The 15,035-nt window shown below is 35.8% G+C and overlaps 1 protein-coding gene and 1 long non-coding RNA gene across 6 annotated transcripts in view; one reads left to right on the top strand and one right to left on the bottom strand.

Annotated features, from left to right (window-relative positions):
• The window catches only part of ZRANB3 (zinc finger RANBP2-type containing 3), a 297,959-nt gene that overhangs the window by 59,641 nt on the left and 223,283 nt on the right, over window positions 1-15,035 (top strand). The gene's annotated exons all lie outside the window — the stretch shown is intronic.
• Window positions 8,809-15,035, bottom strand: part of LOC118351513 (uncharacterized) — a 28,403-nt gene continuing 22,176 nt past the window's right edge. The window contains exons 2-3 of the long non-coding RNA XR_004807049.2: window positions 10,470-10,647; window positions 8,809-8,910 (exon numbers count right to left, since the gene is read on the bottom strand). This is a non-coding gene — a long non-coding RNA (uncharacterized LOC118351513). The remainder of the gene's footprint in view (window positions 8,911-10,469; window positions 10,648-15,035) is intronic.

The raw sequence follows: 15,035 nt of genomic DNA, 5'->3' as shown, positions 1-15,035 counted from the left end.
TGCAAATTGCCCTGTTCACCAGGATCCAACACTTCATGGGTATCTCCCATATGTGTCATGTTTATGGTACTATTGTGGCTCTGTTGCTTTTCTCTTCAGACCGGTTGTCTACCATTCCTCTCTTTGCCTGGTGTAGACAGGGTTTGGTCCTTATGTTGTTAGTGGACAAGTCTGGGTCCTCCTGGGCTTAAGTTGAGTCAGAACAGGCATTTGTCAGAAATACAATAGCACTGAACTACAGGGCAGTTTCCTTGTATTATCCCCTGAGAAGCTTTTGGTTGGTGGCCAAGGCCTGCAATCAGACCACATGTCTGCTCCACTCCACTGCTGAGGCTTCAGTTTGACTGTGATTATATCCTGTTCTCCCTTGGGGCAGGAGTCACTCTGGAATGGTACTGGCCCCTATCAGGACTGCTTGCACACTGCCAGGTTTGCAACACCACTTGAATGGGTTCTAGCCAAGGGCCTGTGGAAGGGGCAGGTCTGCAGGACAATGGGAGTGGGTGCATGGACTTCTCAGTGCCAGCAAGGATTGTACCAGTTTGATGAGTAAGGGGACCTGCAGTTGCCAGAACCTTGCAGACAGTTGAAGGTGGTGGATTTGCAGAAGCACATGTAGCAGCATGTTGTTTTAATAGGGTTTGCCCAGGTCTGCTTTGGAAGGAAACCTAGAACCAAGGCTTGGCTGGAGGGGGAGTGTCCACAGGATAACACATGAGGGAGTGGTGCTGTTAGCAAGTTAGGTAGCAAGCATTGGTGCCACACTAGTGACGTGTACCTTATTTTATTTTATTTTATTTTATTTTATTTTATTTTATTTTATTTATTTATTTATTTATTTCTATCTATCTATCTATCTATCTATCTATCTATCTATCTATCTATCTAGTGGCTACCATAGTAGACAGCCCAGTTCTATAATAATCCCATAAGATGGGATCCATGGGTGGCTCAGCAGTTTAGCGCCTGCCTTTGGCCCAGGGCATGATCCTGGAGACCCAGGATCGAGTCCCACATCAGGCTCCCTGCATGGAGCCTGCTTCTGCCTCTGCCTGTGTGTCTGCTTCTCTTTCTCTCTGTATCTCTCATGAATAAATAAAAATAAAATCTTAAAAAAACCCATAAAATTATAGTTTATATTAGATATGAATTATATATATATTTTTACATGTTATATTTTTAAGCCAAAAATGTTTAATTGAATTTGGTCCTGAGAAACTTTTTTTTTTTAAGATTTTATTTATTTATTCATGAGAGACAGGGGGAGAGAGAGAGAGAGAGGGACATGGCAGAAGGAGAAGTAGGCTCCCCTTAGGGAGCCTGATGTGGGGCTTAATCCCTGAACTCCAGGATCACAGCCTGAGCTGAAACCAGAGCTCAACCGCTGAGTCATCCAGGCATCCCCTGAGAAATGTCTTTGAAGCAAGTAGTATAATTTATTAAATTGAACACTTAGTACTTGTAAAGGAAATAAGAAATTGCCTTATTCAGATAGCAGAAATATTATGGAACTAAACTTACCTCAGTTTATTTTATGCAAAAATCATTAAATAGGAAATTTAAAGTATTACTTAATTGATAATAATGCTTTTAGATGGGTGGAAAATTTTAAGTTCAAAAGTTGCTAGCCATTTGGTCAATTTGCTATTTAAGCTGCAGATGGGAAAATAAAAATTATAATTGTAGTAAGGAATTCTTGTGACGGCATTTATTTAAAAAAAAAATTGAAATAGCAAATTTACCCCAGGTTAGGAAGAAGAGTTCTAAAATCTTACCTACATTGCCTCTCCTACCCTACATTGATAACATTCCCACTTGAATATTCTGATATAGTTCCCTTTCTGTTTCAAGTGATTTTGTAAAGTGAGAAATAATACTGATGGTGGTGGTATACACACCTCTGAGAATGATGAAGACATCGGGGGAGAAAAGACTTGAGAACCAGGATTTTAAACTTTATTGTTTGGGATAAATCAACTTAAGATTTGTTACTTTAAATTCTTCCTACTTTGAATTTAAAAATTTTTGTTACCAATGTCAAATTACTGTAAATAAATTAGCCAGGAGATTTTTCTTCTCTCTTCATTGTCACTATTCCAGAAGATTATGTTGAAATTTTGAATAGAACACACTAAAGATGACTACACTGTTAAACAGTTTTCTTCATAAGGAGAATTTCTAAATAGGTTTTGGCACTAGAACTGGATGAAAACTCTTTTTCTTTGTTCAGTTCTTTTTTGGAATGTTTTTTTTTTTTCTCCTTATTTCAAAAGACAGGTAGAAATTTAAATAACTTTTTTTTAATCAAAGAATCATAATTTTTCAGTGGAGCAAAGGATTCTGGTTTCTTCTCTCAGGGATTCTCTTTAACAGAATAATAATAGGACATTTTAATAGGTATTTGTAGTAATGTTCATTCTTCTGTGTCCAGGACATGCTTCTTTCTTTTTCCTTTGATTTAAACTTCAGACTTTACTCTGGATAGAGTGGGCCACTAACATTGTCAGAATAAGCTGAAAGTATGTTAAAATGAGATGAAGAGATGAATTCTATTAGCATATTAATGGCACTGCAGCCCAAAATACCTCATGTGTATGAGAAAAATCTTATGTTTTAATGGAGAGAAGAATGAGGCAGAAGGAGTTAACAAAGTAGAATGATTATGTTATATTTATTATGTAATTACCAATTCCATCGTTAGATTCTTATGACCCTGTGAATTGTGAGAATCTGAGAAGCTGTCATACATGTGAGAAATAGTCATGACCACTTTTTTTTCCCTTTCTAGTTATTCAGGATTATAAGGGGTAACATGACTGGGGGAAAGAGATTTCAATAAACCTAGATTAGAATTTCCCAACCACTATGTCTGTCTACTGGACTAGGAGCTAAGAGACCTGTGTTCCAGTTTTGTTCTATAGTTAATTATGTGTCTGACCTTGAGCAATTTACTTAACTTCTCTTGGTCAGTATTTTATTTTTCCCTTCAATTCTGTATTAGGGTTTTCCAGAGAAACAGAACTAACAGTATATCTCTATTTTTGTCAAGACTGATTATGAGGAATTGGTTCACATAGTTATGGAGGCCAAAAAGTCCTGAAATTGGCAGTTGGCAAGCTGGAGATGCAGTAGAGTTGATCACATAGTTTGAGTCCAAGTCCAAAGACCAGAGAATCAGGAGAGCCAAAGCTATATGTTCTAGTCCATAAGATACAGGTTTGAGACCCAAGAAGAGCTGATTCAGTTCAATTCCAAAGATGAAAAAAAACTGTTGTCTTGGCTTGATGATAGGCAGTAGAAGTTCCTGTATACTTGTAGAAAGGTTAGCCTTTTTATTTTATTTAGGCTTTTTTTTTTTAAGATTTATTTATTTATTTATTCATGATAGAGAGAGAGAGACAGAGACACAGGTAGAGGGAAAAGCAGGCTCCACACCGGGAGCCCGACGCGGGACTCGATCCCGGCACTCCAGGATCGTGCTCTGGGCCAAAGGCAGGCGCTAAACCGCTGAGCCACCCAGGGATCTCAGGCTTTTTTTTTTTCTTTTTTTTTTAAGTGGGCTCTATGTCCAATGTAGAGCTCAATGTGGGGCACAACATGGGCCCTGAAACCACAACGCTGAGATGAACACCTGAGCTGAAATCAAGATGCTCCACCTTGTGGTGTCCCTTGTTTTATTCATGCTTTTAAGTGATTAAATCAGGACCTACCCTGATTAGGGAGGAAAATATGCTTTACTTTGTCTACTGATTCATATGTTAGTTTCATTCAGAAACCCTCTCAAAGACCTGCCCTGAGCCTTTGTCCAAATTTCTGGACAACCCATGGCACAGTCAAATTGAGCCATAATGTTAACTATCATACTGTTGCTCACACACACACCCTGCCCCCACCATTTCAAGGCTACATTCAAACACTTCAAAAGTACATTCAAAATAATATATGTAAGGTATTTTTTCTAATAAAGTAATAATTACTTTGAGTTATAGCATTAGCAATTAGTATTGTCACCTATAACCCAACTTAAAAAATAGAACATCAGTGAAGATGTAGAAAATGAGGGCAAAAGAAATGTAGATAAAATTCAATCTCCTTACAACTTGCAACCCATTGACAAATACTTGAGGCAGGCGGAGTGACATTCCTTTTTTTCTTTTTTTTTTTTCAGAGTGACATTCCTGAAGGAATTTATAACTGCCTTAATGTTAGTACTTTGCCAGAGGCTAAAAACAACCTTAGCTTGACATTAGCCAGAGCTCCAGGATCCCTTAAGTCTTCTTTAACATATGAAAATACCTTTGGAAACTCCATTTATCTCTACACACTACCCCCCAACCCCGCCCAAGATATATGTTAAGTCATCCTTCAAACATATGGCCCAGTGATATACATCTGAAGCATCTCATGACAAATGTTTTACTAAAGTGTGCTAAAGTCCTGGAAGTCTTGCTTCCAAATTCCTTAGAGATTTAAGCTATCCCTAACCCCCACTAACTAAGAAGTATATATTCAGTCACTCCTCATTATCCCAGTACAGCTCTTCCTGCACACAGGTCCTGTCCTCATGCTTTAATAAAACCACCTTTTTGCACTGAACACATCTCAAGAATTCCGTCTTGATTATACGCTCCTGGACCCCAACAGCGCATCACATGATACTACTGAATTTAATACAGGGTGTTTTTAATTTTTTTATTAAGGTATTATAATAGATAATAAAAAATAGATTTTTGTATCATAAACTTTTCAGATTCCAAGGAATGTTATTGAAATTTGCATCCCTTTTTTTCATCAATAGTTCTCAGTATCCCTGTAGTACCAATCACATAAGTTACTGAGCAAATAACATAGTATAAAATAAAAGTGATTATTCTTCTATGAACTTTAGACTTCTTGACATCTCCATTTGTGTGTCAGATAGATATGTCAAAACAGAACATTTAAAAACAATCTCTATTATAGATTCAGTGAAAACCCTATCAAGATTCTAGGTACCTTTTTTTCCTTTGTAGAATTGACAAGCTGATCCTAAAATTTATATGAAACAGTGTGCCCAGAATAGCCAAAGCAATTTTGAAAAAAAAAAAAAAAAAACAAAACCCTCACATTTCCCTATTTCAAAACTCTTACAAATAAAATCAGAAATGAAAGTTATGACAAATACAAAGGATCATAAAAGACTACTATGAACAATTATATGCCAAGAAATTGGACAACCTGGATAAAAGTGATACAAACTGAATCATAAAGTTGAAAATCTGAACAGACTGATTACTAGTAAGGAGATTGGATAGGTAATAAAAAACCTCCAAACAAAAGTCCGTGAGCAGATAGCTTCATTGTTAAATTCTACCAAGTCTTCAGAGAAGAGTTAATACCAGTTATTCTCAAACTCTTCAAACAACAGGAGAGGAAGGAATACTTCCAAACTTATTTTACACGACAAGCATTACCTTGATACTAAAACCAAACAAGGATGCCACAAGAAAACAAAATTACAGGCCAGTAACCCTGACAGATGTAGAAATCCAACGAAGTAATAGAAAGCCACATTCAGCAATGTACTTAATGGTAATACACTGGGGACCTGGATTGCCCCAGTTGGTTAAGTGTTCAGCTCTTGGTTTTGGCTCAGGTTGTGTTAGGGTTGTGAGATTGAACCCAACATCGGGCTCTATGCTCAGTGGGGAGTCTGCTTGAGACTTTCTCTCTTCCTCAATCTGTGCCCCTTACCCCACTCATGTTCTCTTTCTCCCTTTCCCTCTCTCAAATCTTTTTTTTTTTTCCCCTCTCTCAAATCTTAAAAAAAAAATAGGATCATACACCATGGTCAAGTGGCTTTTACTCTAGGAATGCAAGGATGTTTCAACATCTGCAAATCAATTAACATGATAAACAACATTAACAAAATGAAGATAAAAATCATGAGCGTCTTAATACATGCCAAAAAAGGATTTGACAAAAATTCAACATTTGTTCATGATGAAAACTCTCAACAAAGTGGATATAGAAGTAATGTACATCAATGTAATAAAGGCCATATATGACAAGCCAAGAGCCGACATCTTTCTCAGTGCTGAAAAGGTGAAAGTTTTCTAATATCAGAAACAATAGAAGGATGCCTACTAATAAAAGAAAACAAAAAAGAAGGATGCTACTTTTTGCCACTTAATTCAACATAGTTTTGAAAGTCCTAGCCAGAGCAGTTAGACAAGGAAAGGAATAAAAGGTATGCAAATAAGGGAGGAAGCAATAAAACTGTCACTGTTTACAGATAGCATGATATTCTATAAGAAAACGCTAAAGACTACACCAAAAAAATTTTAGAACCAATCAATAAATTCAGTAAAGTTACAGGATACAAAATCAGTATACAAGCATTTCTGTACACTTATAATGAAGTCTCAGAGAAATCAATCGATACTTTTTACAATTACATTAAAAATAATAAAATATCTAGGAATAACGCTAACCAAGGGGGTGAAAGACCTTTATGCTGAAAACAATAAGATATTAATGAAAGAAATTGAAAAAAACACAAACCAATGGAAAGATATTTCATGCTCATATATTAGAGGAATCTCTATTGTTAAAATATCCATACTCCCCAAAGCAATCTGTAGATTCAGTGCAATCCCTATCAAAATTCCAGTGGCATTTTTCACAGAAATAATCCTAAAATTTATATGAAACCACAAAAGATTCTGAGTAGCCAAAGCAGTTTTGAGAAAGAAGAACAAAGCTGAAGACCTCATACTCCTTGATTTCAAACTGTATTTCAAAGCCAAAGTGATCAAAACAGTATAGTACTGTCATAAGAAAGAGCCACGTAGGGCAGCCCAGTGGCTCAGCGGTTTGGCGCCTGCCTTCAGCCCAGGGCATGATCCTGGAGTCCTGGGATCGAGTCCCACGTCGGGCTCCCTGCATGGAGCCTGCTTCTCCCTCTGCCTGTGTCACTGCTTCTCTCTGTCTCTCTCTCTCTCTCTCTCAGATAAACAACATCTTTAAGAAAAAAAAAAAACAAAGAGCCACATAGATCAATGGAACAGAATACAGCACAGAAATAAACCCATGAACGTAAATAATCAGTTAATCTCCTGTAAAAGAAATATGAGTATACAACGGGAAATGAGTTTCTGTCAGTGTTAGGAAAACTGGACTACTCTGTTACACCATATACAAAAGTTAAATGGATTAAAGAAAAAAATAAAGTGGATTACAGACTTAAACATAAGACATGAAACCATAAAACACCTAGAAGAAAGTATAGGCAGTAAGCTCCATGACATCAGTCGTGACATTGATTTTTTTGCCACCAAAAACATAGGCAACAAAAACAAAAATAAATAGAACTGTATAAAAAACTTAAAACCTTCTGCACAGCAAAGGAAAACATCAACAAAATGAAAAGGTAACCTTCCAAATGGGAAAAAATATTTTCACATCATATATCTGATAAGGGATTAATATCCAAAATAGATGAGGAAGTCTTAAAACTCAGTATCAAAAACAAACATACAATCTGATTAAAAAATGGGCAGAATACCTGAATAGCTATTTTTCAAAGAAGACATACAGATGGCCCACAGGTACATGAAAAGTTGTTAAAATCTCACTGATCATTAGAGAAATGCAAATGTAAACCATAGTGAGATACCACCTCACACTTGGAATGGCTATTTTCAAAATGATAAAAAATAGTATTGGCGAGGATATGGAGAAAACAGAACCATGTACACTATTGGTGGGAGTGTAAATTGGTACCACCACTATGGAAAACAGTATGGTTCCTCAGATAATTAAAAATAGAACTACCATATATTCAAGCAATTCTACTTCTGAGTATTTGTCCAAAGAAAGTGAAAACACTAACTTGAAAAGATATATGTACTCCCATTTATTGCTACAAGAGAAATGCCTGTCAGCTGATAAATTCATGAAAGAAAGTTGTATATCCATACAATGGAATATTATTCATCTTCAAAATGGAATCTCAAGTACTGATACACTCTACAACATGGGTGAACTTAGAAAGTATACTGAATTAATGAAGTCAGCAAAAAGGCCACATATTTTATGATTTTACACTTGTATAAAATTTCCTGGAATTACATAGTGGTGATAGTTGCACAATTTTGTGAGTATACTAAAAATCACTGAATTGTACATTTTAAAAGAGTGAATTTTGTGATGTGTGAATTGTATCTCAATTAAAAAAATGCTGGATTTAGTGATTTTTCCCCCAAAAACTGCCCCTTCTAGTCTTTTGTTTCAAAAGCTAGAGACTATTTGAAAGGTGTTCTCATGTTAGAGGTGGCACATGATTGAATCACAAAGAGATTCAGAGATAATCAATAGAGTAATAGTGTGGTTTTCTAGGAACAGACTGTTTACCTCACTTCTGTACTTCCCACCTACCCAGAAATCTTTGATAGGCATCACATAATGCAGTGGTCTAATTTCAGATCAATTATTAAGTATGGATTTCTAGATTCCTTGGAAAAAATCACCAAAGCTTTAGGTGCCTGGAACCCTCCAGGATGAATGAGAACTCCATCACCCACAAGATTAACTAGATTGACACAATCCACCACAAAGCAACTCCCATCTTTCCTCTAAAAATAGTTTGTTAAAAATAGTGCTTTAACAGAATGACCTTGACAAGACTGATAGCTGTTCACTGCACATCCATTTCCTTTTCTTCTTGGGTATACAACTGGATATGTATCCTCACTTTTCTTATAGGTGAAAGTAAGGTCATGCACCTGAATTCTAGGCAATTTAATATTAGCAAGACAGACTTACCAAATGTGTTCCTTCATTTTCCCCTTCTGCCAGCCAGATGGGTAAGCTACATAATGGCAGATCCTCCTGGAGCCTGTGTCCTTGAGTTAGATGAACAAAAGGTGCCTACCAACCAGAAACACCCCTGTTGTATTACCATAATTAGGAAATAAGTTCCTTTTTTAGTTGAATACTTACACATTTTGGAGTCTATTTGCTATTACAGCCATTCCCATCCTAGTGAATACATGGGTGACTACATTTCTAACAAAAAATAATGATAAAGAAAAATCACTAAAGTAACTTTTAACAGAGGCAAGTTGGTACTAGATATTTTTATATTCCTAAGAATATTGTTGAGCTAATAAATCTAGAAATGTTTTTATTCTTTTGGATCTTTTTAAAAAGTTTTGTCAAGTAGGGCCAAAGCAGTGTGGATTTCTAGGACTAATTTTGCCTTGCTCTGAAACAAGACACTTCTGAGTGTCCAAAATTCCATAAATTATGAGCAGGAACTATTCCTGATCTGGAGGTTGTTCTCTCCGATATTTCAAGTTAGTGTTTCCTTGGATTTAGGCATTTCCTGACTAGCACTTGGACAAAGAAGGGACCCTCTGTGCATTCCTGGAGCTCTCTCTTTGGATAGCTCTTTGCTCTTTACTCCTCAACCCTATGAAATTTAATCTTGTTCTCCCCAGATTCCCATTATCATCTCAACTCAAGGAGACTGGAGATTTCCAGGGTGGTCCTCATGGAAACTATGTCCATGTAGTAACCTTTAGCACTTGCAGGGCTCATGTCCTTTAATCCGTCCTTCAGAAATCACTGCCCCTTTTTGGCTCATGTGTAATGTCTTAAAAACCATTGTTTATTTTGTGGGGTGCTGGGGTGGTGCAGTCAGTTAAGCATCTGACTCTTGGTTTCGGCTCAGGTCTTGATCTTAGGGTCTTGGGATCAAACCCCACATCAGGCTTCTTGTTCAGCACAGAGTCTGCCTACGACTCTCCCTCTCTCTGCCCCTCCCTACTGTGCTCTCTCGCTAAAATAAATAAACAAATCTTTAAAAATATATACATTTTTTGCATTTTTTTGGTTGTTTTAGGTGGGAGGATAAATTTAGTCTCTTTTATTCCATTTTAGCTGGTACTCTGTATAATTGTAAGAATAATATGAAAGTTTTATTGCTTTAGTTTAAATGGTGGCTGTTTGACTTTGGGCACATTTTTTAAGTTCTCTGTTTCAACTTTCTAATCTGTGAAAGGAAAATATGATAATACCTCCATTCTATAGGGTGTAAGGATTAAAAGAGTCTATGTGAAGTGCTTCAAAAAGTGATGTATGAACTCAGTAAATGAGTTATTTTTTAATTATAATTGTAGAAAATGTCTAATGCAAAAAACCTTTGGAGTGAGGGAGTTCTTTGTTTTAGTAACCAGCTCTACCACTTATTGTGGCCTTATATTTAGCCTCTATTAATCTCATTTTGCTCATTACACAAAGTGGATAATAACACCTACTCATTAAATAGTTGTGTGGGTGAAATAAAATTGTAATAGTACAGAACTCGGCATAGTGCCTGAGACAGATTAGGTACTAAGTGATTGTTATTATTTGGATCATCTATTGCTACGTAATAGATTGCCATAAAGTTTAGTAGCTTAAAATAGCAGTCATTGTTTTATTACCTCTAAAGATTCAGAGAAGTGGTTAGGCTCAGCATCTCGTTCTCATTCAAGTTCTCTCCTGCAGTTGCAGTCAGGCAGTTGCAGGTCTGTAGTCAGCTTGAAGGTTTTCCCAGTCATCTGTCTTGCATTTGATTCTGGCTCTTGGCTGGGATCTCTTAAAACCCTCACAGCAGAGTAACTGAATTTTAAGAACAAGCATTCTAAGACAATTAGGCAGAAGCTGGATTCCTTTTTTATAATAGCCTCCAGAAAGTCACCTAGCGTTATTTTGGCTGTAGTTACAGGCCTACCTAATTTCGGGAGGAGAGTCAACATTACCTTGCAAGAAAAACGTGTGTAATGGAAGATATTGGTGCAGTTACTTTTAGACAATACAGTCTGTCATAGTTAGCTACCATTCATGTGTATATATATGCAAACATTTCACATAAAATGTTCATTTCTCCCCAATACCACACTTTATAAAGTTTTCTATGTACTTTTTTTTAAATTTTATTTTTTTTAATTTATTTTTTATTGGTGTTCAATTTACTAACATACAGAATAACCCCCAGTGCCCGTCACCCATTCACTCCCACCCCCCGCCCTCCTCCCCTTCTACCACCCCTAGTTCGTTTCCCAGAGTTAGCAGTCTTTACGCTCTGTCTCCCTTTCTGATATTTCCCACAGTTTTCTATGTACTTCTTAAAGCTTTTCTTTTTTTTTTCTTAAAGCTTTTCTAAAAAGTTTTTCTTTTAATTACACTTAGTTAGCATACAGTGTTATATTAGTTTCAGATTTATAAGATAGTGATTCAACAATTCCATATATCACATGGTGCTATCACAATAAGTGCCCTCCCTAATCCCCGTCATGTATTTCACCCACCCCTCATCCGCCTCCCTTCTGGTAACCATCAGTTTGTTCTTTATAGTTAAGAGTCTTTTTCTTGATTTGTTACTCTCTCTCTTCTTTCCCCCCTTTGCTTATTTGTTTTGTTTCTTAAATTCCACATATTGGAATTGTGTGACATATTGGACGAAGTGACATCATAGGGTATTTGTCTCTTACTTACTTTGCTTAGTAAATTTATAAGCCATCTAAATCCATCCATGTTTTTGCAAATGGCGAGATTTCATTCTTTCTTATGGCTGAGTAATATTCTATTGTGGATATATATCACATCTTCTTTATCCATTCATCAGTTGTTAGACACATGGGCTGCTTCCATATATCTTGGATGTTGTAAATAATACTGCTATAAACATTGAGGTGCATGTATCCTTTTGAATTAGTATTCATGTAGTCTTTAGGTATATACCTAGAAGTGCAATTGCTGGATTGTAGTTTTAATTTTATTTTGAAATTTTTGAGGAACCTTCATACTGTTTTCCACAGTGGCTGTACCAGTTTGTATTCCTAACAGCGTGGTAAGAGTGTTCCTTTTTCTCAATATCCTCCCAACACCTTTGGTTTCTTGTGTTGTTGATTTTAGTATTCTTAAAAGTATGAAGTGATTCTTATTGTATTTTTGATTTGCACTTACCCAATGATCAGTGATGTTGAGCATCATTTCATGTGTCTGAATGTCTTCTTTGCCATCTCTTTTATCTTCCTTGGAGAAATATCCATTCATGTCTTCCCATTTTGAAATTCACTTATTTGTTTTTTGGGTGTTGAGTTTTTTATTTTTATTTTTATTTTTATTTATTTTTTTTTTTTTGGTGTTGAGTTTTTTAAAAGTTCTTTGTAGGGGCATCTGGGTGGCTCTGTGATTGTGCATCTGCCTTTGGCTCATGTCGTGATCCCGAGGTTCTGGGATCAAGTCCAGCATCAGGGTCTTCTCAGGGAGCCTGCTTCTCCCTCTGCCTATGTCTCTGTCTCTCTGTGTGTGTCTCTCATGAATAAATAAATAAAATCTTAAAAAAAGTTCTTTGTATATTTTGGATTCTAACCCTTATTGTATATGGTTTTGCAAATATCTTCTCCCATTGCATAGATTGCCTTTTAGTTTTGTTGATTGTTTTCCTTTGCTGTGCAGAAGCTTTTTATTTGGTTGTAGCCCTGGTCTTTTACTTTTGCTTATGTTTTCCCTTGTCTCAGTAAACATATCTAAAAAACGTTGCTACAGCCAGTGTGAGAGATGTTGCCTCCTATGCCAACTTCCAGGATTTTTATGGTTTCATGTCTCAAGTTTTTGGTCTTTAATCCATTTGAATTTATTTTTGTATGTGGTATGTGAAGGTTGACCTTCATTCTTTTGCATATTGCTGTCCAGTTTTCCCAAACACCATTTGTTGAAGAGACTGTCTTTTTTTCCCATTGGATCTTGACTTTTGTTAAAGATTAATTGACCATAAATTGTAGGTTTATTTCTGGGTTTTCTGTTCGGTTCCATTATCTATGTGTCTGTTTTTATGCCAGCACCATACTGTTTTGGTTAATACAGCTTTGTAATATAAATTGAAATCTTAAATTATAATGTTTCCAGCTTTGCTTGCTTTTCCAAGATTGCTTTGGCTATTGGGGGTGTTTTGTGGTTTCATACAAATTTAAGGATTGTTTGTTCTAGTTCTGTGAAAAATGCTGTTGGTTTTTTAATAGGGATTGCATTAAATGTTTAGATTCTTTTGGGTACTATAGATATTTTAACAGTATTTGTTTTTCCAATGCATGAGCATGGAATGTGTTTCCATTTTTTGGTATTATCTTTAGTTTCTTTCATAAGTGTTTTATCCTTTCAGAGTACCGGGTCTTTTAGTTCTCTGGGTAGGTTTATTCATAAGTATCTTATTTTTGGTGTAATTATAAATGAGATTGTGTTTTTAATTCTTTTCCTGCTACTTCATGATTGATGTATAGAAACACAACAAATTTCTGTAAATTGATTTTATATCCTGAGATTTTGCTGAATTCGTTGATCAGTTCTAGCATTGTTTTGGTGGAGTCTTTTGGGTTTTTTCTATATAGTATCATGTCATCTGCAAATACTCAAAGTTTTACTTCTTCCTACTGATTTGAATGCCTTTGAGTTCTTTTTGGTGTCTAATTGCTGTGGCTAGGACTCTCAGTATTATGTTGAATAAAAGTGGTGAGAGTGGACATCCTTGTTTTGTTCCTGACCTTAAAGGGAAAAGCTCTCAGTTTTTCTCCAATGAGAATAATGTTAGCTATATGTTTTCCATATATGATCTTTATTATGTTGAGATACATTCCCACTGTGCCTATTTAGTTGAGGGTTTTTGTCATGAATGGATGTTGTACATTGTCAAATGCTTTTTCTGCATCTATTGAAATGATTATATGGGTCTTATTCTTTCTCTTGTTGATGTGATGTCTTGTTGATTGATTTGCGAGTATTACCCTTGTAATCCAGGAGTAAGTCCCACTTGATCATGGTGAATGATTTTTTTTTCATGTATTGTTGAATTCGATTTGCTAGTATTTTATTGAGGATGTTTGCCTCTATATTCATCAGGGATATTGGCCTGTAGTTCAATTTTTTAGTAGTGTCTATAGTATAGTAATGAAGCATAGGCTTCGTAGGATGAGTTTGGAAGTTTTCCTTCCTCCTTTATTTTCTGGAATACTTTGAGAACAATAGATATTACTCTTCTTTAAATGTTTGATAGACTTCCCCTGTGAAGCCATCGGGGTTTTGTTTGTTGGAAGCTTTTTGATTACTGATTCAATATCTTTGCTAGTTATCAGTCTGTTCAAATTTATTATGTCTTCATGTCTCAGTTTTGTTAGTTTTTAAATGTTTCTAAGAATTTATCCATTTCTTGTTCAGTATGTTGGCATATAAGTTTTCATAATATCCTCATGATTGCTTTTTTTAGTTCTAAGGTGTTGTTTGTTATTTCTCTCTCAGTTGTGATTTTATTTGTGTCTTTTCCCTTTTGTTCTTGATAAGTCTTGCCAAAGGTTTATTGATTTTATATAGTTTCAAAAAACCAGCTGATGCTGTTTTCATTCATCTATTTTATTGAGGTTTTTTGTTTTTTTATTTCATTTACTTCTGCTCTAATCTTTATTATTTCCTTCCTTTTGCCAGTTCCAAGTTGTGTTTGTTCTTTTGGTGTAAGGTTAGGTCATTTATTTGAGATTTTTCTTGCTTTTGCCTATATTACTTTAAACTTCCTTCTTAGAACCACTTTTGCTGCATTCCAGAGGTTTTGCAATAATCGTGCCTTGGGTAAACCTCATTGGCTATGGTACCTTCACTGCACAAAGCTATCCGAGAGGTTTTGAACCTTTATGCTTTTATTTTCCTTTAATTTTGTTTTGTTTTGTTTTTACTTTTTCTTTGATTTCCTGGTTGACCCATTCATTGTTTAGTAGCAATGCTATTTAACCTCTGTGTATTTGTATTCTTTTCAGATTTTTTCTTGTGGCTGACTTCTAGTTTCGTAGCATTGTGGCCAGTCATGCATGGCATGACTTCAATCTTCTTGAATTTATCAAGGCTCATTTTGTGGCCTAATATGTGATCCATTCTGGAGAATGTTTCTCCATCTCCTCACTTTCAAGCTGCAGGTATCTTTAGGTCTAAAATCAGTCTGTTGTAGGCAGCATATAGATACA

The sequence above is a fragment of the Canis lupus genome, chromosome 19 (assembly GCF_003254725.2).
Source record: "Canis lupus dingo isolate Sandy chromosome 19, ASM325472v2, whole genome shotgun sequence".
Taxonomy (NCBI): Eukaryota; Metazoa; Chordata; class Mammalia; order Carnivora; family Canidae; genus Canis; species Canis lupus.
The sequence above is the reverse complement of the archived record's forward strand: the minus strand, read 5'-3'. Positions and strand labels throughout refer to the sequence as shown.